This window comes from Dermacentor variabilis, chromosome 5, assembly GCF_050947875.1.
Source record: "Dermacentor variabilis isolate Ectoservices chromosome 5, ASM5094787v1, whole genome shotgun sequence".
Classification (NCBI taxonomy): domain Eukaryota; kingdom Metazoa; phylum Arthropoda; class Arachnida; order Ixodida; family Ixodidae; genus Dermacentor; species Dermacentor variabilis.
In genome coordinates, this window is record NC_134572.1 from 88,241,489 (window position 1) to 88,265,398 (window position 23,910).

The window sequence follows — 23,910 nt, forward strand, 5'->3', positions numbered from 1 at the left end:
ATGAATGAGGTCGATAAATAGACGGAAATTTTTGAGCAAAGAAAAACAAAAGTGGTATTCCTTCTGTAAGGACGATGGGAAAAAATATAGATTGAATACTACTGCGACCGACTATGGTTTTAGTGGGCTATCTAGTTTATAAACGATGCTTGACTTGCGATTGACTTGCACAAAAATATGTGATTTTTTACCCTTATTCGGTATAGCCTTAATCACATAGTAAACTGCGATAATATCAGAAAACGTGCATGACACTGATAATTTTGGGTATAACACAATACTGTGGAAAGACAACACTATGCAGAATTTATATATAGAATCTTGCTGGCTCTCCTGTAATAGAGAGTAAATGTAAGCATGAAATCGCAGCCGGCAAAGCAGATTGGTTGGAGATGATACTAGCCACATTCTCCGCAACGACACACTCCACCACACCACACCGCACCACGCTATACCATGCACTGGTCCATATGGACGCTGCCCAGCTAGAAGAAGAAAACCGGCTGAGGGAGGCACGAGGCAGCGAAAGACGCCAGGGAGACCGATCACATTGCCTAGCTAGGAGAAGAAAAGCGCTTGAAAGAGGCGCGACCAAACGTCTCAGCAAACCTCGATTCTCGCTCCGTGACCTCGACGCAAGAGGTCACGTGTAGGGCCGCCACCGAGCAAAGGCTGGCTGGCTTCACAGAGCGTTCGATCGCCAAGCCTGGCTGCGTGACGTAATGTTCTCTCCTAACTTTTAAACACGACACATTTTTTGGCGAACATTTGCCGCTTTGATAGTATCTAGCCGCCTACGTCTTCGTGCTCTCACGGTCGTGTCCTTAGTATGGTATGTGCCAAAATACGGTCCTGTACAAGGGGGGGGGGGGGGGGGATCTCGTTTTGTTCTCGCAACTTGCCCGGATGTTCTCGTTTGAGTGCCCGGATAACAGCTCTGGCTTTTGGCACAAGGTCACTGGAAGGTCGCCGACAACGGGAGCCGAAAGCCTTTTTAAAAATTAGCTCAAACTTTAACATTGCACCAAAAAAACATCCTATTCTTCGGTAATCTCGCTTCACCAACTCTCTGCGCTGCAGGCAACTACTGCCCAACGGTAATGGCGCCTTAGTCCATGGCAAAGCAAGACAGACAACCTAAAATAAAGCATACTGCAAGAACCGTCCATATTCTGTATGATTCAATGAAATCATTGTGCACGCTGAAAATATCACTTATTTCTCCGCATTTCGCGCTGGCCAAAGATGTCGAAATCGGTATGCCAACCAGAACTTGGAGCAATGTTTCAAGCCTCAACTTCCTTTTGTTTTTGTACGCGTTAAAGGCTTAAAGTTATGTTTGCAACAGCAGAAAATGTGCGCACTTATGAAAGACGTACCAACATCTGTGCTGGCGGTACGTTGAGCAATCCTGAAGTGAAGAAACCTCTGAGCCGCTTCGACTCATTGTTTCTGTACTCGCGGTAAACTTGGCTTTGCGCACGCGAGATTTCTTGCCCCCATTTTCTATAGTTTGTTTTATTTGGTCGTACATGGAATGTTAGCTTATGGCAATAAAAAGAAAGCTCGTTGCAAGAAATGTCACGACGTAGGCGTTTTCGAAGATCAATATAGTCAGAGCGATGTAGAAATATTTTGTTCCTTTAGGACACTGTCGCATAAGGGAGCAGGCCTGAAGACCAGACACCAAAATTGCTCCTGCTTAAAGAGCAAACAGTATAGACTATCTGACATTCACCCGTCCCTTATACCAGAGCAGGTGCCGCGCCCACGTCAAACGTTCGTTGAACTCATTGGTTGCCGCAAGTTGCAAAAAAATTTCCTCTGGTGTTCTCTACGACGCTTTCTCTCACGATAAATTATATTTGGACGACGAGTTGACAAGTATGGCACAACCGCTTTCACTTTCCTTCTCTTATCGACGCGCGGCAACGCAACAACCACTCTTGGAATGCTCGACAGAAGCCAAAAGAAAACGCAAGGGGCGCAGGAACGAAAGGCACCAAAGCTCCGGGCTATTCTCATTAGAGAGCGCCACCGCAAACTCGCGGCCTCGGCACCGAGAAGGAGGCATTTCGCAAGTGCGGACCTCCTACACACTATGCCGAGCAAGGAATGCCGCACATGCCCCATGAAGCCGATCGACGACTCCAGGGTGCAAGCTCCGGCCAACAAAGCCGGGGCTCTGCCAGGCGCCTTTGTCAGTGGAGAGGCGGCACAGGGGAGGCCTGACAAAAGAAAGCCCAAGAAGCTGCTAGCAATGCGCCGGCAGCGCGCGGTGGAGGCGTGCAGAAGGGAGCGGAGGGGAAGGGTCGAGTTTAATGGGTGTGCTTTTCGACCCGATCGATTCGCTCGGAGGCCAACGGGCTAACGGTCTGCTTAAATTAGATTGCGTGGAAGGCGACCGTCGTCTAGGGTTGTGCTGAAGGGTCGGCGATTACACTGCTGGCGTAGTGTGCTTGGCCGGGACGGACGTCAAAGCCAAACGCCCCTCGGTTGCGCAGGCGAGACGGGGACGGCCCCAGGCTGTCCCTTGCAATGGCTTCCGGGAATCACTGCAGAAAGCTGGCGCGCGCGTGTTTGTGTGTCTTTATATTGTGGGCGTTGGTTTTCGCGTATTTGTTGACGCACGGATGAGACTAGGCGTTGATCGTTGCCTTATTGGCTGGAAAGTTTCTAATGCTCGTGATGGACATGTGTTGCCGATTGACAAACGGATGCGGCGGCGTGCATCGAAGAAGAGCCACCGACGTCACCTACGTCGCAGTCCCGAATTCTCGCCTTGAAGCGTATAGTTATCAACGATTATAAAACCAAAGTTACCCTGTGTTATACCTCGCTCGAACAGACAACTTTCTTGTGCGGTTTCTCTAGCCAGTAACGCGTAATCTTGCAAGTGAGATCTAAAAGCTAATTTGTATCTCACGTCGAGTTTTACCGGCTTCCCGTTGGACGTCAGCTGTAAGTTTATAGGGCTGTGGTGGTGAAAGGCTGACGGCGCAGTGCAGCAACGCAGACTTCATCAGAGTCCCGAAGCGCCGTATGACCAGGGCGTCGGTGACGAATTATCACTAAGAACAACCGCCAAACTGACCCCTAGGACTTTTGAAGAAAGGATGTGAGAACTCGATGATACCGCTTCGCTGTCTTTGATGTATTAGTTACTCATATTGCCATACATCTGCGGAGGTTTCTTGTTGTTTATCTTTTTCTGGAGCTATACCTACGTTTTTCCTCTTTCTTTGATTTTATTTATTTATTTATTTATTTATTTATTTATTTTATTTATTAGTATTAATAACTTTCTTTTTGTTGCCTCTCTGTCTCTTTATTGAAAGAAAGGTATATCTGCCGGTGTGCGCATAACCATTCACGTTATACTTTCCTTAGAATGCGGTGAGGTTTCCGAATTACAATGTCATTGACGAAATCATTAACTGCTCCACTTTCACTTTTTGCTGCTAATATGTACTATACTGACGGAATAAAACGCGACATGGAATCCTTAAAATAGAACACCCCATATGTGCAACTATACTCAAAAGTGTCATGTCATGTCGCTACGAAACTGGTCTCTAAAGGTGATGCGGACTGTGATGCAAGTGCACGAGCCAAAATCGCGCCCGCGTCAGACGAAGTGGAGATAGTGGAAACGAAATGCGCGTTAGCTTGTGCTGAATGAACGCGCATAATTCGGAGAGTATAGTAGTTCCAGTGCACAAGGTGACGTCTACCATGACCTCAAGTAATCAAAGACAGGTTCATGGCATGTGTACGCCCGGTCAAGCTTCCTTCTTGCCACGTGGACACTTGTCATGGCGTCAGCAGGTGGTACTGGTGCTCCGCTAGCGCCCTTTTAGCGAGGCATCGAATATACAACCAAGTTTTTTTAGCTGGAAACTTATGAGCTTCGAGGATTAAGTGAAACAGTTGCGTTCGAAAAAGAAAATGCATGGAATAAATCTCGTCATTTCGAAGAGGCTGTAACGACCCAGTTGCCTCGTGTGTGCGCTTGAGTGCTTTGTTGTGTTAACATTCCCGCCTGCGCACCAGTGCTGCCACGTTTGATGAGGAGGGGTCAGGGTGGGAAGTGGAAGACAGGTGACTGCCTCTTAGGTTTAATATTATAGAACGCGTTGGAGGCACCGAGCTTCTCGCTCGCGGTTCGCCGTCTCCGGCATCCACGCGGAATGACAACACCGCGACGCCCTGCCACCGCTCTGAGGATCGCGCGTGAAACAACAATGTAAGCAAACACAAGGAACGAAGCCCATTGAAGACAGTTAAGCGCATCGTCAGGCTTCGGAGGCACCCACGGAGCACGAGGGACAACAACGAAAGCGCGACTAGAAATGTGTGTGCCTATGTGTGGAGGGAGGGTCCTAAGTCAAGCCAAGCCAAGCCAAGCTAGGTCAAGTCGGGCGGCGCCCCACAGCCGAAGGCTCCCCGACGTAAGCAGCGCGAGGCTGCTCAGACATCCGGGCTTGCTCGTGCGCACGATGCTCACACGACAGAGTGAGGCGGTTCCTTAATTTTCTCGCTCGACGCTTTCCTCTCGGCGCTGCTCTGTCGACTTCGTTAATTAACAGTCGCGCTTCCGTACTTCGACGTCATAATTAAGAAACGCACGCATAAGAAGACCCCCGCCCTACCTTCTTCTTCTTCTTTGTGTCTCTTGCTTGCCCTCCATGTTTGGAGTAGTGCCACTTCTAGCACTCCAGCTATTTTCTGCGTGCACCTAAGTGCTTGTGCGCTAGCATTTGTGTGTGGGCGTATAAATGCGCACGCGCATGCGCGCAGCCACATCTGATAAGTGTCTCCGTGCGCCTCGGTTTCCTAGTTTCTTTGTGCTGACTCCTCGCTCTCTGTCTACTTCACACCTTCTCTTAAGACATTGACGTTATATCACAAGACCATGCCAAGGGCCAAGGGCTTTCGTTCATCAATTTTTTTGCACCCCCTTCAATGTTCAGATTTTATTGTTTCTTTTTTATTTTTATTGTCCTGAAGTTTATCCCCTGACCCTTTGATTTCTGTCCACATCACACTTCTAATCAAGGGAAACCTAATTGTTCATTGCTACTGCTCTCTGACTGGGTTTTTCACCTAAATGTGCATTGCTAAAAACCAGAGCCCTTGAATTTACACCAGTTTTATGAAACTAGGATAAGGCCTACTGTAGCTGTTGACTTTAACGTCGAATAATTAACAAAATAAAAAAAATAAGGGTATTACTAGAGCAGCACTAATTTGCAAGCTGCCGCAAGAAACCGAAAGTCAGAAAACCGAAAAAAAAAAGAACGCACGCGATTTCACTTTCCATATCGCAATATCTTCCCACTGTGGAGAGACGTGATAATATCGAAATTAAAACTCCTTTCGTGCTTCGATATTAAGTTATACGTGTCTGCTGAAAAAGGGAAACTTGCGCGTATGTTTGCGCTAACAAAGTGGCTGCACCCTAAGTAAAGGGGGAGGTATTCTCGGCTAAGTGCGCGTTTCAACTTGAACTTCAAGATGAGAAATAAAAAAAAAAAGCGACTACCAGACAGGAAATTGAAAAAATAAAGTCGAGAAAGCCTGCGCTGCTATCTGTCTTGCTTAGGCATACATATAAACGCGAAGCAGAAACCTGACAGATTGGATTTCACGACTTCAAAAAAAAATGACGCCGCTGCGAGTTATAAATACTTGCTTGAGCAACTACGCCCAAAACGCTAATACGCTATAAAGCTTCAATATCGTCGGTTTCTATGTTATACCGAGTTGAGATGTGATTGCAAAAATGTATCGAGTCAAGCACATATAGGTGCAGCTATTGCGGCACACAATATTCGTTGCTGCGTTTGCAGAAAAAAAACGAAGGAAGTGAATTTACCGGAGAAATATTACGAGCGCGGCGATTAATCCACGCAGCGAAGTATACGGCGTCAGTATCAATAACCGACAGCATCGCACGTCCCAATTACGCCGTTACTTACGCGAGACGCGAAGGCGAAGCCACTGAATTGCGCGCTGCGCAACACTTGAAGCCCGAAGACGAACCGCGGTGTCTCGGAAAGCTCTCTATACGCACACAGCGAATTGCATGTTGAGAAATGTGGCTATAAAGTATGTACGACTAAGTTCGTGGCTGCGCCGAGCTGGATATTGCCGCGGTTGTATCCAGCTAAAGCAAAAGCAGAGCCAACACAGAAACGCGCTTTCTTTCGCAGCCGGTAACGCGGCACGAACATCGTTATCGAGACAGACGGGGCGTTCAAAAGAGAGAGAGAAAAAAGGAAGAAAGTAAGTAAAAGCAGACACGGCCCAGCCCCGGTGCAATAGCGATCACGATGATGCGATGCAGCCCAAAACTTTATTCCCTTATCGCGCCTTCACTCGGGCCGTCATTCCCGCCTCCTGAAGAAAGAACAAGGCGAAGAAGTATGATGAAAGAAAAAGAAACGGGCCCCGAGAAGGAGGGACGTCTGGGCAGGACACAAACAAGAGGCGCGCACTCCCACAAGTTGACAATCCTTCGCCACCGCAGAGTGGGCTCGCTTGCAACGCCGCGGCGTTCCTTTCCCGCGCCCGCGTCTTCGGGACTCGGCAGAAACATCTGTCAAGTGGCTCTCTGGAGATCCCGCAAGCGGCGCTTGCTTGCCTGCGCTCGCAGCAGCAGCAGCCGCCGGCTCGTCACCGATGCCGGCGTATCGTAATTCGGCGTCGCATCTCTAATTCATGAGGCGCGCGGCAGGCAGGCGCTCCACGGCCGAATATATATATATATATATATATATATATATATATATATATATATATATATATATATATATATATAATCTGCGGTGGCAGTTCACCGCGCGGCTTCCGCGTATATGGTATACAGACGCATCGAGGAGCCGAGGGAAGCGGCGGTCGCATATGTTCCTGGCATGTTCGATAGCCGGACGCTGCTGCTCCGCGCCCACTGACTGCGTGGTATACGCGGGCAGCTGCACTAACGTGCGTGCGGCTCCGTGTGTGTGCGCCTGCGTGTCAGTTTGTGGGCGCATCTATACGCTACGCGAACGCGGTGGTTCACCGGGCAGGGAATCGAGCAACGCACGGGAGAGGCCGCACGTGAAGGCTTAACGCCTCGTGGAGTTCCCTTCCAGCAACACTGAGGCCCTTCCTGCAGAGAACGGCGACATCACGCCACGGTGGCGAACGGAGGAGCTAAGTCGCTCGCTCTGGCTGGGCTCACCACGCGCTTTCGCGGCCGCTGCCTCGACTTGGCTCGCTGGGACCAATGTGCCGCTCTCTGGTTATGAAGGCGCTTCGTTGCCCCCCATCTCTCTCTCTCTCTCTCTCTCTCTCTCGCAGGAAGGCCTGACACCGCATGACTTCGGCTCCGGCGACGGAATGCTTAGCGCTGACGTACACGATGCGCGCTCCGACGGTCTCAAGTCGACTCCAGAATGAGCAGCTGCGTCCACGCGAAAACAGCTCTGCGAGTTAGCGCGCGAGGCCGGAGACTCAACGCTCCGTGCGTGGGTTTGTGTTCGTGCGTGGCTTGTTCGGCCGGGCTACTTCGCTCCGTTACTCACTCAGACGCACGCGTTTTGCGATGCCGTTCTTTGAAGCAATGGTGGACGCTGCCGGCGGTGTCTAACAGGGCGTGGAGAATTACGCGCTCTGACGACGCCCGCCGCAGCTGCAAGCAGTGTAGCTATGCTGTAGTTGTATGCGCTAGGCCGAACGGGTGGCACAGCGCCGCAGTTCAACCGACTGTGATAAAACTCCTTACCGCCGAGCAGCGTACTTTTCTACGCTCGCCGTTTGGTAATGAGCGAGTAGTTGTAGCTAGCTTTCGTCGTGAAACATCGCAGTCAGGCTGTTTACGTGTGGCTCTGGCAGAGAAGTGGTCTTAAGATGAGACTTGAGCCTAACCTGCCGGTATGATAATATAATCTGCGCAATGCAGTAATTACGGGCGCCGCTGGTAATGGAGTTGCTTAAGAATTGAGGGTGTTTCTTTTACTCGGAACTTGGAACATAAGAGCCTGTATTTGACGTAGCTGGTGCTTAACTATAGCATAGCGTATCGCGATAGACTGACGCCGCTGTTTCAGGGACTTCGTCAGGAGTTTCGCTCGCAGTACACTGCCCACGCGGTTACTGATAAGCACGCGCAAAGAGTGGGAAATAAGCCCTGCATTGCTCAGCTTAAACAATTCAACAAGGACAAACTTGAGGCTCTCTGCCTTCGTTATTCTTCTTTCTTTCCTAGGGTTAAGTCGTGCCGCAACAAAGTTTGGCAGTTGTCACTCGTTTGCTGCCATTTCATTGCTTATTTTCTTTTCCGTGAATGCAATCAGCTTCCGAGCATTATTGTTTAGAGCGAACGTAAGCATAGTTTTCATCGGTTCGCAGAAAAGTGATGGTTGTGTCCTCGTTGACCGAGCGGCAAGAACGAAAGGCCTCAAGACCGAGCCACTCCCGCGTTCACCGCGCACGGAGTTGTCGCCGCCGTTGACAACGAACGGACGCGCCTTTGTTGCGTCCGAGGCAATTTATCCCCTTCGCACGTCGCCATCCCCTGCGCCTGAACCCATTCCTGTACACCCTACCCTGACCGTGACTGCAGCGACAGCACCAACAGGACCGGAAATAATGACCTGCATGGCAGCAACTTTGGGCGAGAAACGACGACAACAACGACGACGCTTCGGTCTTATTGCTGGACAGTTGGAGACCCGAAGCGTGTCGTCTTTTACGGGCTGCGGCAGCCCAGCGTCTGGAGCCGCGGATGTTGGCGGCGCTCCATCATCGCTGCTCCAGTTGCTTCGTAGAATATCCAAAGAGGAAGGAGTGTCGAGTGAGGATGAACTTTCCGTCCCACTCACACCTCGGTCGAGTCCTTGCGAGCTCGCTGAAGGGACTCGATAGCCGGGAGACTCCGCGGATTCGTTCTACGAGTCGTCCAGTGACTTCTGCTTCTTTTATTTTGTTCTCGTTTGTCAAGATGTCTTTCAAGTGGTTACGAAGGGACTTACCACGACGGATTCGGGCATCGAACCTGTCGACAGTTTCGCAAATGATTTTCTTCAGCCGACCCGCTGTCTCCGTTTCCTTCTCCTGCCCTCCTCAATATATTTTGCTTTCTTGGTTATTGATAACCCTCCCACGGTCACGGGCACGCACGTCTAGAGTGCGCCTTATGCAGAGCAGTCTCCGCGCAGCGACACCAGCACGAACATCCTGCGCGCTTTCTCGGTGACAGCTGTTGCTCTCTAGTTGCCCCCGCAGTGAGCCCGGTTGTTGCGTCGCACGGTTCCTCGGGGCCCAGCAGACATGGTGGCGTTGGCTGGGGCGTGTATTGCTTCTGCGTTCCCTCATCTCTGTCGCGAGATTCCTGCTCTGCTGAGCCGCTTTGCTGCACTAACCGTTGCTGTGTTGCCAGGTTCGCGCGTGTTGTCGCATCGGCTGCTTTCTCTTGCAGGTGCCAGTCAAGATAAGAGCACTTGCGACGCACCCCGAAAAATTCGCTTGCATTCGTGAACAATTTCTTAAAAGCGGCTTCAAAGCTGGCTTCCCAGCAGTAACAGGCTGCATAGGAAAAAGCCCCCCTTCTGTAACGTTAGTTCAACATACAAACCAAATACCGGAAAGCGATTACTTACGAGTGCTTGAACCCAAGGACGTTAACATATTTAGGAGCCGTCAGCGCATGCTGAACACGGTGGAACTGCAGAATCCTGTCGTACGATAGCTCCGTGCGAATGGCGCACGTCGTAGACATCGCAAGTGAAGAGAACAGACGTAAGGTAGCGCGGAAGCGAATCATAATCGTTGTCGCAAGTATAAAAGTGATCCTAACGTGTATTTAGAGCGATGCCAATGTTGTTGGAAGACGAATTGAATGCAATTAGAGGCGATGGTTAGTGCAGGCACCGTCAGAGAGTGATGTGGTAGAGCACAGTGTTTCTAATTACCACAGGCTGACACTGTCCATTATGCTGCATGGTCGTGCATTATACTGCATATTGAATGACTGGTGGTGACAGCGATCATATAGACTTACGGCGGAGTACTTAAAAAAAAAGCTTGTTTCGCCTTTAACATGACAAAAAGTGCAGAAGACAGGACAAGAGATAACCGTCGCGTGTGCTGTTTGTCATGTTGAAAGAAAATGAACTAGTCCAGCTTAGTAGCCTTGTGCCTTGCCTTGTTATCATGACCACTTTCTAAATAATTTACAACTTACACAGGCACTTTGTGATTAATTAACATTGTATGTAACTAGATATGACGAAAATCGCGATCTGTTACATCTTGAAACTTGGTCCATGCGGGCTCGAGCTACAGTTTTAAGCCTCTTGAGAAACACACTGCATGTTTATTAACGACTCTTTAAAGTTACTTAGTTATCTCGTATGTCACAGCCGGAGAAATCTAACGGGTCTTGCACGAGTACGCTGCCAAACATGCACTGCACAATGCTTAGATATTAAAAGAACGCTAATGATTATGCTGGAAATTAATATATTAGTAGCCTTGTTAGAGAGTTATGTGCTCTTTTGTTTATGAGCTCATTTCGCTTATTATTCTTGTATTTTTTAGTATTGTTTAGTATTTGTACTGGAGTGGCAACATTATTTTTCATTGTTTATTAAAGGAACTGTATTCGTTTGTCTTTTTCTAATATGTACATTCCAGACCTTGTTATTTTGTACAATGCTTTTAATACTTGTATAAGATATGTATACATTTTTCCACTGTCAATTAATAATGTATGTCTATTATGTTTCTTATATGTTCTATGTGCTCTGTTAATCTTATTGTAACGCCCCCCTTACCCAATGCCTCATACGAGGCCTGTAAGGACATTGTTAAAAAAAATATTCGGCTCGTTAGCTGAGGCAATCGGTTAGTGAACGTGTTAGCTTAGTAACAAGAATAAGTGAAGGGCTTTTCATGCAGTACTTTTTTTAATTGCGATAAAGACTTGCCCTTAAGGCATAATCGTTTACGAGCTGTATCGTACACGAGCTTGACTGTGGCCAGCATAACTTATAATCGGCGAAAGCTTGTTTCGATCGGAACCCACTATATGGCGATTCTCGTACTCTTTCTGTATGTCCTGCAGCCATGTAGCGGCGTCACGTCATGGGCGAAATGGCGAGGAGGTGAGTAGGGAGCAATCGAAACAGCGTACATCGAGTGAAAGGGGTTTCGCCGTACGTCGCCGAGAAGGCGCTGACGACGGCGCCCCGTGCTGGTAGCGCGCGGCCGCGTAGCCGTATTTATCAGAAGCGCTACATCCAGCAAGCACGCAACGGTGCAGGTGGGAAGCAGAGCCTCGCGCCGCCGGGGACACGCCACAGTGCGAGCGGCACGCCAAAGTACAGCAAGTGCGGCGTTCGCGTGCGGGCCGCGAATTTGTCGGCAGCCCGGAGCAAGTCTTGTGTCTGCGGCGAGCGACATGATCCTGTCATTGAAATGTCATGACGCCGCCCTGGGAGAGAAAAAGACAGTGGCAGCGCGTGACAAAGAAAATAAGTGAAGAAAACGAAAAGAAAGACCGGAGACAGGAAAGGAGAAAAAGGGAAAGACAGGAACGAGAACTGGGCGTCATGTGAATGCGTGATGCGAACATGATGCCCTTCGGTGTCCCTCCCCCCTCGACGACAAGGGCGGTGGGAAACGAACAAGTGCGCATTCATGCACGCATGCGGGAGACGGCTCTTGTACGGCTTCCGAGTGCGAACGGCGTCGGCGGCGATGGCGGGAGGGGGGTCATAACGCGCGCTAGTGGACAGCGTCACGTTTGGAGTTAATTATGCGGCGTAGCGTCGTCGTCGCCAGGTACCACTGTTCGCCCCGTGCCACGGCCGCCGCGGCGTGTCCGCTCGTCCCAGTGGGACCGTCGTACGTCGCGGGTCACGTCCGGAGCCGGCGGTGCTCGGGAGTGATTAGCGTCGCGCGACACGTTGGAAATGGTCATTCGGAGCGGCAGCTCGGGTCACACACGGCTACACAAAATATTGGCCGCGTCGTGCAACCGCTGCCTCACACGCGCGCGCTCCCCCTCTCCATCCTCCCGGTTCATACAGCCGCACCGTGCGTCCCTTCTTCTCCGACACTCTCACAATCTGGCTCTTTTTCTGTTCGTTCTTCTTGGCGGAGCACGCGTGGACCTAGGTTTGTCCACTGGAGCAAGCCGCAGCCAACGAGCTCTAGGCGCGGCGGAGTGGGGACGCACACAGGCTGCTGCCAATCTGACCCAACCCAGTCCCAGGGCGATTCCTCAACTAGGAGTCTGAAGTTTCTGTATGTGAAAGTATGTGCGTGCGTGGGTGTGCGTGTGCGCACATTCTTCTGCGTGCAAGTTTCATTTGCGGAGGTTCGCGGAATCGTTTCATTATTTCTCATGCGCCACTCCCTTCCACCTCGCTGCAGCCTTCTGTGCGAGCGGGTACGATTTCGCGTGCTTCATCATGGAGGCCTTTCCTTCCCCCGCCTTTTATGTGTACCCCGGGCTGAGGCTCCGGCAGAAGCAAAGAGCGCTCTTCGTATACATTGACAGCGACGAGGGATCGCAAAACTTTCGCTGCTGGTTCTGCTTTCGCTGCTTTTTATAAATCCGCGTTAATGGAGAGGTTTTTCGGGGATCAATGGCAAACACGGCGTGTTCTGGCGTGCAGAACGCACGCAGTATACTGCGGCGGCGGCGTCTGTACGTGTGTGCGGGTTGTGGGTGGCGAGTGGAAGAATCGTTTCTGCAGCTCCGATTTGCGCGCGCGAGCACGCACGCATATCCAGCCTGCGTCGCTCGCCCTTGGCGCGGAGAGAGGGAGAGTTTTGAGAGTTTCGGCTGAGCGAACGGCCTAATTGCGCGACGGCAAATCACCCGATTCGTCATTACGCTCAAGTTGGCACGTAAGGGATGCGTGAGATGGAAATTAAGAACGACAGCGGCGGCATGTGCGAAAAGCGCGGCGGGAAACAAAGCGAGGAAAACTTGAATAGCGCGCCGTTATCAACGATTACAACAAAAGGTACAAAACAACGGGCGCTTGTTCGCCTCTCTCTCCGACTCCCTCTTCTCCCTCCGCTGTTAAACTCGCGCAACAGGAAAGAATAAATGGTAATTGAAGTGAAAACGAAGTAGTGTTGCACGCTGCACGAAGAAGGGGATGGTAAAAGACCATTACACGCGCAAGTACAACTACCTGAAACTACCGCAGGAAGGGAAGAAATATCTATATCGCCCAATCTCTGGCGGCTTACAAGCGCGCGTGGTGGTCGAAAAGAGGCAAGAAACTAAGGGAAACGTGTACAGGAAACATTTAGGACCACGGAACAGACAGCCGTAAGGCATCCTACCCTAGAGCACAATACAACGGCCTTTAAGACTGAAGAAATATTGCAGCCTGAGAAAGAAGAGAAAAAGACGTCAAACACGGGCTCGCCTACGTCGTCCTTGTTGTTTCCCTGTTTGCCTTCTCGTCATTTTGCGAAAAAAAGAATGCCGAGCGGCCTAAAGCAACTGCGAAGAACGCCAAATGTAGGCGCTCGTGTGGTGCTCTCCCGCAGAATTTGAACAGAATGAATGTAGTCAGTTCATTCAATATCAAAAGTGATGTCGGGAGGGTCGATTAGGAGGCCGCAAAACGCCTTGACGAAGGCATACGTACCGCTTAAACAAAATATAGCACTGCCGCGTAATAGGCGAAAGACAGGAGGCATTTACCTCCTGGGGTATGGAGAGTGGCAACAGTTTTCTTGAGCACAACCGACTCTGGCGGGTATACTCTGCTTCGAAAAGACGAACGTCGCCCATTTTTCATTTGCAGGGTCAACGTAGGCATCGATCACCAAGTCTCTACGAAGCATAGAAGGTCTCACATGAAGCCATGTACGAAACTACGAAACTCTCGTGTAGCGTCTTGACAGGGCGAACAAAGTGAGGCGCGAAAACAAAGGCCTCAGAACAGAGAAATGTGGCGATGATGTTCGGAGGCGCTTTCTTCTGTCGGTCCACGGAAAGGATTTCACGGTCCGGGTGGGTTGGTATCGCGCCAAGTATCCCGAGCCAGGCTGCCGCGTTGGCGGCAAAAGCTTGCCGTGGATTGCCAACAACGCCGACGACGGATGCTGGCGGTGAAGCAAAGAAATAAGGTGGGGGGTGGAAGCCGCACGCTGTTCGACTTCGAAGAATGGAGCGGTGCGGCTGCTCTTTCAATGCGCCAACTTTGAGAGCGCGTGGGCTGCGGAAGTTGGAAACAGCACGACTCACTTCATACAGAGCTTGAAAGTGAAAACCCTTCTGGCCACCGAGGGCTCTCCTTTTCTTGAGAGCTTCTTTCTCGTTCTCGCTTCTTTCTGAGTGCTGTTCTGGCGTATTGAGTAGAACTGTGAGTGCGAAAATACAGCTTGAAAAGATATATCTCCTCGACAGAGACAGCTTTCCTTTATATTTCACTTGCGTTGTGCAACTGTTAGTGAGCACGAAACTTTAACTTTTAAACGCTTCCACGCGCGTTAACTTCCGTTGAGAAAAGAGAAACTTACCGGCTTGCGACGTGCTAAACCGTGTCGTCACAAAGCTAACCACGTATCTTACACCCCGCTTTGATTACAGTCAAGCCTCTCAGTACGTGAACAACTGTACCAACAGAAGTGAATAATCGCGCGTGGATTCGTTGTTTTTGTCTTAGTGTACATAACTATCACCACTTCATCAGCCGTTCGTTCAATTTCGTCTCTTTTTTTTTTCACGTCCATCTGAACTCATCCCGGTGCAGTATTCGTAGCTGGAAAACCCATGGACAGATATATAAATAAGGCTTTGAGCACAATAATAAATTAGCCTTTTCTGAGCAATTTCAGCGTGCGTTAGCTGTAATTTTGCTAGCTACGTGAGATCAGTCTAGATAAATACAAAGCAGTACAGCGTATACGTCCTCAGCGTACGTTTCTTACGCTCATTACGCACATGTCAAAGCTTCCGCGAGCTATATCAGCGGCTTAACGGTCATAGAATATGGGAGTGGAGCTTCGTTTCATGTAGGAACCGCAGAACATTTCTATAAAGGCAGTCTGCACCACCGATCGCGTACATCGCGTTTGTTGTTTATTAACTCTTCATCTGGTTATGCGTTTCGCACAACGTTCTTATTCCGCAGACACGCGCATAGCTCTCACTCCTTCTGTAGCTCCCTGCCAACTCCGACAACTGATTTTCGGTGACGTCTATAGGCTAGCACTGGAGGCACGACTCTTCGACGTCCTGACATATACGGAGGAGATGGCTAAATACGCCGCAGCATGTCAAAGCCCGGCGCGTCACTTAATGCCACACCATTATGTAACACCTATATGCTGCTTCTGACGTTGCTGACTTCGTTGCCTAGCCATCGTTCTTCCTTGGCTTACGCACGAGTTAATTTGCATTTTAATGAAACCGCATATGACACGGGCGCGGCCGCTGGCAGCATTATTTGGGCCCTCAACGCGCGCTCTGTCTGCATAAATGAGCGCACGCTGCCAAGCGTATAGAAAACGCGCCTGCAAGAAGACTAGGCGTGGCGACGCTGCTGCTGCTGCTGCAGTCTCTGGCTCACAGTATAGCACGCGAGAGACAGAACACGCACTTCTCCCTCTCCCTTCCCCGTGCTCTCAGTTCTTTCACTTTAGCTTCTTATTTCGCCTTGACGCGTGCGCTCCATTACGTGCTATTGAACTTTGCCGTTGTGTATGGGACGTAGCGGTTCATTATTGCTCACGTGGCCATCGAGCGATGCTCAATACGCTCGGCCAGATTTCTTTGCGTTCGCTCTCCTTTTCTTCTTTTTCTTTCATCATTTTCCCTCCATCTGTACTCTTAGCGAGCGAGTTGTCGAGAGCACGTTTTAATTCGCTTTTTGTGAGTGGTTAAGGGAGAGTTCGTGCGTGTCTAACGTAATTTACATTCTGGTCTTGACGACTTCATGTCGCTTAGATGAATCTTTTGGGCAGAGCAGCAAAATGGCTTTAAGTGCTTGCAGTACCTAAATCAGGCATAAATATAGGGAATCAGCTAGAAATTCCTGCTTATTCTTTTTACGCCGTTAGCGTGACGGAGTAATGGAACGTATTTAATATACGAAACTGCATACTATAGTGCCTCACCACGTACCTGGAAAATGGTGCTTTTGTATTTCCATAGAAAGCGCTTAGGCACGTGTCATGGTAGAGGTAAACGTTGGTTTTGGCAGTAATCTTGAAGAGTAAACAGAACAAAGCCACGATAGATGTCGGGCTCAGGAAGATGGATTGGTGAGTTTCTTACTGCGGAAGCTTGCGTGCGAACGTTAACCGCTGCGCAAATCATTTGGACTGTAAAGTAGGCATGAGAGGTGGTGCGCATGATATGCATTAAATGAATACGGCATAATGAACTCGCGTCGAGGTTTTCACCGATTTAGACACAGCTTTCATGAGCCTCTGCTATATAATTCTAGATTCAAGTGGACAAACTAGCTGTAAGTGCAGCTCTTGTCATGTCTGCTCAGCCGCTCATCCTGATTTCGTTGCATGCAACACAACGCAAAATATTGAGCGACGGAGCTGGGAAGAGCAGGGAAAGCGAGATTGCAAGAAAAAATAAAGAAAGATGACTCTGAAAACTGTGCATTTATATATAATGATACCCATATTTCTTAGCTTTCGTATCGTCTCTGAAGTACTTCACCGTGTAGGCAAGCTTTCCTTGCGGCATGTGGACCGTGATCATTGGTAGATATGACGTAAAACCCCGGATGTACGCGCAAGTTTGTGCTATCTCCCTTCTCTGTCCCTTTCGTTCGAGCTTCACCCTCTTTTCCCGTGTAGGGGAGCGAACTAGAGCTGCCGTTCGTGTGACAACCCTACACTTCATTTATTTTATCTGTCTCTATGCCTCCGGGAACAGCTCGATCATGTGGTAAAATTTAATACCATATTAGGAAGGCAACGGAGCTACGAAAGCGACGCTTTCTGTGTCTCTTTTCTGAGGTGTGCCGTTCGTCGTCGGTTCCTCGCCGCACATATTCCTGAATATATATATATATACTGTCTGCTACGCATACATATTGTCTACATACGCGCGCAAGAATCGGATGCGTGCGTACGCGGCGGCCGCGTACGAATCACGTACCGTTCGTGTTGCGTTCTGCACATGCGCTCTTTGCAGAACGTAGAAATCTTACGTACGCAACGCTGTTACATACACGGCGTACGCAATACTAAAACTGTCCAGTATAGACGGCGACACAGTCGTTTCCTCTTATCAACGCTGCGTTTTCCAGGAAATCGCCATCGTCTCTTGTCTAGTGCATTTTTCACGCGACTGCGCCAGTCTGACGGCCAACAACACGACCCCAGAACCACTTCTGCTGCCGGAGGGGTCCGCTGTGGCCATATTATCGGCGCCGCACTAGTATGTGTCGTCACTGCTTCACCTGTTTCATCCGCCGCACCGTGTAGGCCCACGGAAGGTTCACCCAGTGCTCTCAGGGCCACTTTGAGTTCAAGTCTCAGCTCAACGCAGACTGATGCCTTGCTGATCATATTAAGGAAACACCAAACTTGCTTTGACGTTTGTTCGGATGACTTTATAGTCAAGCAACGGTGACCGCTCATCGCATCGAGACAGACGGATCCTGCGTCATTCGCCGCCACCCTTACCGTGTATCGTCTTCTGAACGTAAGGTTATCGAAGACCAAGTCAGCGACAAGCTAGCGCGGAACCCTTGGCCTTCTCCAGTCGTTCTAGTTTAAAAAGAAGAAGGGAAGGACAGCTCGGTACGCTTTTGCGTCGATTATAGAACAGCAAACAAAATTGCCCGTAAGGATGTCCATCCTATGTTTCGTGTTAACATGCTTTGGATACCTTACAAGGTGCCGAATGCTTTTCGAGCCTCGCCTTGCGCTCTGGCTATTAGCAGCTCCCGTTGCATGAAACCCGACAAAGAGAACATGGCGTTTGCAACACCTGATGGCCTTTTCGAATTCAATGTGATGTCTTTCGGACTGTGCAATGGGCCAGCCACATTTGAACGAATGATCGATACCGTACTGCGCGGCCTCAAATGTAAAGCATATTTTTGTTAATTGGACGACATTGTCATCTTTTCGTCCAGCTTCATCCAGTACTTGGAAAGTTTAGACGACTTTCTCACGTGTCTAGCCAAGGCCGGTCTCCAGCTCAATACTAAGGAGTGTCGATTGGAGAGCCGCAGCATCAAAGTATTAGGTTGCGTCGTCAGCAAGCACGGCATTGAGCCCGATCCCGACCGTGTTGCTGCTGTACTGCATTACCCAAAACCAACCACACCTAAAGACCTTCGCAGCTTTCTCGGATTAGCGTCGTACTTCCGCCGATTTGTCCCTGACTTCGCTGCTGTCACAGCTCCTCTCTACAAACTTCTGACCACGACCACACCCTTTACCTGAATGGATGAGTGTGAGGCCGCCTTTCGGACCTCCCAGCGATGTTTCACATCAGGACCAGTGCTTCTTCGCTTTGATCCCACAGCCTCTACTTTCCTACACAGTGACGTAAGTGGGCATGGCATCGGCGCTCTGCGTCTGAAGACGAAATCGTAGGCTACGCGAACAGTACTCTTTCTCCTGCTGAGCGAAATTATACCATCACTGAACAAGAATGTCTGGCCATCGTATGGCCCATACAAAAGTTTCGCTATTATATATCTATATGGCCGCCATTTCACAATTGTGATTGACTATCATGCTCTGCGTAGGTTATCTTCTCTGAAGAATTTGTCCGGACGCCTGGGCCGTTGGGTGCTGCATCTACTGGTGTACGACTGCACTATAACATAGAGGTCTGGCAAGCAATACCAAGTCGCTAACGCTTTGTCTCACTGCCCACTGTCGCGAAATGCCCATGTTTAACCTTTTATCTCTTCGGCACCACCCATCCAAACTATCAAGACGTTGGCTATTAGCCCGGTACGGTTTGTGACCTCGGTAGACATTCTTTCATCAGGGGATCTCGCTTGCCTCCTACGTGTAGATACATACTGCCGCGCCATTATCGACTGGCTCACTGACTTATCCCGTCCTCCCAACAGCCGCTTAAGACAACTTGCACGTTTTAAACTACATGGTGGATCATTAATTCGGCAAGTTTACCACCTTGCCGGTAGTCCCTCGTTTAATTTGGCTACAAGTTTTACAAGCGTTTTACGACGACGCCCCGACTGGCCACTTGAGATTTCACAAAACCTACGCCCACCTTAAGACTCATTGTATTTGGCCTGACCTGTCTCCTAGTATTGCCAAGTACGTCGGTTCGTGTGCGTCATGCCAACACTGACAACGTTTCAAATCTCTTCCCACCGACCCTTTACAACCAGTGCCGTGCCCGTCCGCTCCCTTCGAATTCGTGGGGATAGAATTATACGGACCCCTCCCGCTTACAACCGCGGGCCACCGCTGAATTGTCACCGCCGTGGACCATCTCACTGGCTACGCTGAAAAGGCAGCTATTCGTTCAGGTGCTGTGCCTCTGAAGTTGCCAAGTTTATCCTCAACGCCATTGTCTTGCACCACGTGCGCCTCGTGTTTTTCTGAGTGACCGTGGCAAAACATTTCTTTCCCATGTCCTTGCTGAATTACTGCAGGCCTCTAACACCATCCATAAGACTACATCAGCGTACCACCTCCAGACTAATGGCCATACCGAGCGTTTCTATCGAACTCCGCCCCTTCTACGTCTGTAGGAGGGAACCGGCCAGGCGACGAAGTCTTCCTGTGAACACCTGCTCGAGTACCGGGGCTCTATGAAAAATTTCTTAACAGGTATCTCAACCCGTACACCCTGCTTGAAAGAACAACTGCCGTCAACTACCGCGAAGCTCCTGTTAGCCAGGCTATACTGATCACCGTGGCCGCAGAACCGAAATCGTTCACGTCTCTCGCCTGAAGCCGTATCTTCGGCGTTCGTACCGTTTCTGACTTGCCGACCGCTTTCGTGAAGGGGAAAGTAAGTGTGAGCGCAAACTGCGTAGTTCGTAATCGTCTTCATCTGTATGTACCCATCCTCATAACCATCATCATTGTTTTGTCTGGTTGGGACTGACTGACTGGCTCGCGCGGTTGTGTTGCAGTACAAGGGCTTTGCCTTCGTACCAGGCGTCGTCTTACAAGATAGACAACTTTGGCCGCTGAGTAAGTGCCGGCCATTGCCTTTCCAAGTAGGAAATTTGGGCCATTCGGACATGGCTGTTTGGGCACGTGCCCGAATACACAACTTGCTGCTGGCTGCCCTCTGGCCTAGTCACTGGTGGTGGTAACAACTTTATTGAGACTCTGCTCAGTTATGATCTGGCAGGCCCGAGTCCTAGAATGGCCCCTCACGAGGAGCGACCCTTTCGGCCCAGGCAACGAGGGCTTTTTGTACTTTTTCATCCGGCGTTCTGAGCAGCTCTTCCCACGTCTGTTTTGAGAGAGCTGGCAGGAGCGACCTGGGAGGGGGTAAGCCCTTGCACCCCCAAAGAATGTGATTTTGGGTAGCCAATGTTTGATTTGTGCAATTTTGACATATTGGGTTCCATTGCCCACTGGGCCAACTTGGATCACTCGGTGTGTGCGCGAACAGATAACTTCGACTCTGGGTATATGCCGCTGGTTATGTGCCACTGCGCATGTACTCATTCTCTAACAATCTGCCATATTCGATGTACCACTGTGACACAAGGGGCATGTAGCGCTACTTAATTGTATTGAGATATGTATCGTACATCTCTGTTCGCAAACCACTCATCAACCTTCTTCTGTCGACAAGTATCATAACTCGCCTTCATTCTTGTGAAACGGGCAGCAGACAGGTGCAGGCGACCAGGCTCTGTTCGCGTCATCCGCTACTGCTGCTACCTCGCTAACTCAAGCAAGCTTCGCGTTATTTAGATTCCAACTGTGTTTTGGATCTGTGCGTTTTTTCACAGTAGTGTGATGATTGTTTTTCGAACGCGGAGAAATATATACATGCGGCCTTAGGAATAGCGAGCGCTTGTGATTATATTCAGCGACCACCTATACATCAAGTGGAGTGCCAAACTGTCATTGTCCGTACACAGGATGATTTCTTTTAAACTCAGCAACTTATTGCACGCTAGATATGATTTCTGTATGTAAACGAAAAAAGAATGTCTAATTTAGTCCTATCGCGAGCCGGGCGACTGCCGCGGGGATATACGCCGGCGTAATGAAATCCGCCAGCACACGTGACCTCACGTGCCAATATGGCAGCCTTCGCATACATGGGAACGATAGAGCTTCTCCGCGTAGTTGCTTTCTCCTGGGCCGATTCCAATCATCGGATGCGACTGCCCTCGCTGTCTTGAGCCGTGTCCGTGACGACTCGATCGAGAACACGCACCGACTCAATCACTGCCCGTTTCCCGGAAAAAGGAAGGCAAGCCCTCTTAGCAAATCGTTACCTCGCTTTCCTATCTCTTTTATTTTCTCCCCTTTCGGTTCCTTAATTAATGCAGCAGTACGCTGGCTGCCGTCGGTAAAATAGAGAAGTAGGCCACTCCGCCCAATAGGGGCCCGCGCAAACACAGTTGTCCAAACACAAAGCCCACGTTATCACCGATGTAGTGTATAAGCAAACGTCGGCGGAGCCGCGCAATCACGCTTGCACTCAACAAGAGTGGACGGCCGACTTCTGTTTACTATACGCACTGCAACGGAACGCGATAAGGTTATCACGTGTGTTGTCAAGTAATCACCGTGCGTTAACTCTCGTTCAATCTTTAGCAAGGCGCTGTACTGTACCAGTGGGCGGCCATTCTGGCGTGCAAGCACTTTTATGGTTGAGGTGGTTGCGCATAGCGCTGTACTTATCCATTACAAAGAGCTCTCACAATGAAGGGGCTCAAGTGAGAGGCGAGAAAGAAAGAAACAAACCGTGAAGTACTTGATAAGCAAGGTCTCTGCACTCAGCGTGCTAACGCACGCAGGACACGTCAAAGATAGAACCCAAATCGCGACAGCCCTCCGATTAAGTTTTGGTTCTTTTCTATCTTTGCCGAGAGCCCGACGCATCAAGCTTGCAGCGCGAGTAAGGATCTGTGCGCGGAAACCGGTCGTAAATCACGCATAGCACCAAGCGCCAAGTAAAACAAAGCGAAAGGACCAGAAAGCGAAGAAAAAGAAAACGACATTAAAAATACTACAGCGCTCGTATTTTCTGCAGGGGCACCAAAAAACGTCTTAGTCCCTACGACGCAGGGCAAAACTTCCGGCGAGCAGCAGCAAACTCAAGCAGTAGCAGCAACAGCAGCAACAGCAGCAACACCGCCACCATGCACTCCTTATTACTCCGCCCGCGCATACCAGATTGTATTGTTCCCACAAGCAGTGATTACCCTCCTTTTCTTATCTTTATTTTCAATTCCCTGCAGCGTCTCTCTTACTCTCTCTCTCTGTCTCTTTGGAACACACTCAGACCTCTAGAGCTCCCACTATTCCCTTTCGACGTGCGTATGAGCGCGCAATGCCTGTTTACTGCCTTACTGCCGACGAGCGCGTCTTCTGGGCGCTCTGGGAAGGAGGAAGGGAGAACGCGGCAAATCCTCGACGCCGAAGCGCAACTCACTCGCGAGCTCGTTGTGTTTTGCTCCGAGAGTCGTCCTTCTTTTTTTTTTCACTCGCCCGGCCCTCAATCGCTTCGCCCGCTACCGAACGGAGTCTCTCACTCGCATCATCAAGCGCCGAAAGCAAACACACCATGTACCAGCTACGCAACGAGAGGAAGATGCCCACAGGAGCGGTTGGGGGAACAGGCATGCCACCTCGCGGTGGCGATGTGACGAATAAGATGAGCCACCATCCCGCTTTCTCTCTCTCTCTCTCTCTCTCTCTCTCTCTCTCTCTCTTTCTTTTTCTTTCTTTCATTTTCTTTCTTTCTTTTTTTTGTTGCGTGCGAGAATGCTCGGACACCAAGGACTTCTGTCTTTTGTTCATACCGCTCGATCTACTGCGAGGTCGTTAATTAAAAACCAGCGCAAAAGCGTCGCAGTTTCTTTTGCGTGGAAAGAGAAGCGAAAGCAAGCAGAAAAAGAGCAGCCGGCTTTGGACGCAAAGCGCTGTGTATCTGCACGCCCTAAACGGTCGCTTACTATACGTGTGCTCCATCTTCTGCGCGTGCGGCTGGGTTTCTTTCTTTCTTTCGCTGTATCGCATATAGTGCATGGCAAAGGAATAATTCCTGGGTTCTGCTTCTATCAGTACGTCCCCTCGAGCCGGTACAGCCGTTTCGCCTGTTCACTTTACTACGCGTAAAAATACTGTTTCTTCCTCTGAGAGGGCGAGAGGACGAGAGGCGAACAAAACTCCTGTTCGTAGTATATCAAAGAACAACGAAGCTATTAGGTGAACTTTAGTTCCGCTTTCGCAAACATGAAACATCGGAAAAGAAAATTAATGAACGAACGTGGCGCAGAATATAGAGACATACGGCACGCGATGCGCGCCGCCTAATGAGGGAGAACAAATTTTTAATTTTTCCCACAGCAATAACCCACTACCGAGCGCCAGTTTGGAACAATAACATTGTTCGTCATCGTAGGCGGCAGATAATGAAACGATGCAGAGGCTTGACATCAATCACTGAGAACGAGTTCCATTTGTTTTAACCTATTTCTCTATCTGAACGCATGGATGAGGCAAAGAACGTACGGCTCGGGGAAGGCTTGGGGGCACTAGCCATCGCGATTGCGTGGCTACGAAGTTCTGCTTTTGAGCGTATTACCCGCGTTTTGCATGAGCACGTCCCAGTAGGGCATTGTGCAATCTTTCTAGGGCATCACACTCGCGAAACGGGGAAATTTGAACCAAGTCGGCGCATTGCTTTAATTCAACTATAGCCAGTTTAAAGAAGAGTGTATG

The 23,910-nt window shown here is 49.8% G+C and overlaps 1 protein-coding gene across 2 annotated transcripts in view; it reads right to left on the bottom strand.

Moving 5' to 3' along the window:
* Positions 1–23,910, bottom strand: part of LOC142582930 (uncharacterized) — a 345,940-nt gene that overhangs the window by 68,981 nt on the left and 253,049 nt on the right. The window lies entirely within an intron of this gene.